Source organism: Ochotona curzoniae, unplaced genomic scaffold (assembly GCF_017591425.1).
Source record: "Ochotona curzoniae isolate NIBS_2020 unplaced genomic scaffold, NIBS_Ocur_1.0 scaffold_3835, whole genome shotgun sequence".
In the NCBI taxonomy this organism is placed as follows: domain Eukaryota; kingdom Metazoa; phylum Chordata; class Mammalia; order Lagomorpha; family Ochotonidae; genus Ochotona; species Ochotona curzoniae.
Genome location: NW_024467114.1, coordinates 25217316 through 25218952, shown reverse-complemented (window position 1 = coordinate 25218952; position 1637 = coordinate 25217316). Strand labels below are relative to the sequence as shown.

At 45.8% G+C, this 1637-nt stretch overlaps 1 non-coding gene across 1 annotated transcript; it reads right to left on the bottom strand.

The window, feature by feature from the left end:
- Positions 1-407: 407 nt before the first annotated feature.
- LOC121145946 lies at positions 408-525 on the bottom strand. The gene has a single exon (XR_005882108.1). It is a non-coding gene; the product is annotated as a U5 spliceosomal RNA (small nuclear RNA).
- Positions 526-1637: the final 1112 nt, after the last annotated feature.

The window sequence follows — 1637 nt, the reverse complement described above, 5'->3', positions numbered from 1 at the left end:
CAATTGCAAGATTAACAATAGGCACCACAGCGTGCATGGCTGCTCGTGGAAAATGAGCGTATGATATCATATAACAGATTAAGACACAGCAGCAAATTCGCTTTCACAGCTCACGGTGTGACAGCGTTGAACTCGTCCTTTGAGCGGCATCTGTCTCTGCTGCCGCTGTTGGAACAGAAGACCGCAAGTGTAGTGGCTTCCGATGGCTCTCTGTTCCACTTCCGCAGAGGGCTCCATCCTCACCCCCCAGCTCAGCAGGAGCAAGGGCCAGCTCTGCGTATGTTGAATGGATCATTTCACTCAAAAGTTTGCTGTCCGAGTGGTTATCCGGACTGACCTAGAAGATAAGAGGTGAGTTGTTTGGTCCCTGTTTGGGGATCCTAGAAAGCAGCCCGTGCCTTGCTTTCCGCCTGTGGCCTGGCCGGGAGAAACTTGAACCTGGTCTAAAGTTTTCTCCGCGGAAATCTTTAGTAAAAGGCGAAAGATTTATACGCTCTCACCTGGTCTAGTCTTAATTAAAGACCTGATGGCGCTACCTGAGACCACTGTGGAGGTGTTTTCCCAGTTCTTATTTTCCCACTGAAATAAATGGGTCGTTCATCAGATTTCCTGGAAACCCTTCGCCTTTGGATGCTGTGATCACTTTCAACTCCTAGGCCATCTTGTTAAAAATGAAAATGATTTCATGTCAAAGTTACAGATTGAAGCCCTTTGTGCGAATCCAGAGATCTTAAGGAGGTTTTCAATTCACTGGGAAACACCAAATCAGTAGATTATAATTTTGAGTCCTGGCTTTAAAACAAACAAACTGGTGGAAGTATTGACATCATCAACCTCTGAGAAAGGACTTTGACTTACTATGTGTGTCTGTGTTTTCCAAATAAGTCATACATACAAGAGCATTTCAACATACCTGTGGAGAATGGAATTAAAGTCTATTTTGGTACCAAAAAAAAATATTGAAGCCCATGCATAGATTTTACACATTGCCTTTTCCACGCACCTTTGGTATGAATGTTTATAGGCACAGATTTCAATATTTTTGCACCAAAATGAGTTTATCTCTTAATTCCATTATTTCTTACATGCTTATTGATTCATTTGAAAGAGTTACAAAGAAAGAGGGAGGAACAACAAAAGGTCATCCAGCCACTGGCTCACCTGCTAGTGACTCACCGGAAGTCAGGGGATTCATCCAGATCTTCCCCTGGGGCCGTCTTCCACTGCTTCCCCAGGTCATCAACAGGGAACGGACCCCACAGCGCTGGGAGAGGAACGGGTGCCCATAAAGAAAGCTGATGCACATCACAGCCAGTGGCTCTGGCTGCATCTCAAAGGCTGTCCCCTCTCCATGGACTTTTTAATGTACTTTTTTTGTTTTAAAGATTTATTTATTTCCCTTGGAAAGTCAGATATACAGAGAGGAGAAGAGACAGAGAAAAAGATCTCCCACCTGCTGATTCACTCCCCACGTGGCCACAACTGTCAGAGCTCAGCCAATCTGAAACCAGGGACCAGGAACTTCTTCCGGAGTTTCTCACATGGGTACAGGGTCGCAAGGCTTTGGGCCATCCTCCACTGCCTTTCCAGGCCATAAGCAGGGAGCTGGATGGGAAGCGGGGCCACCAGGATACGAA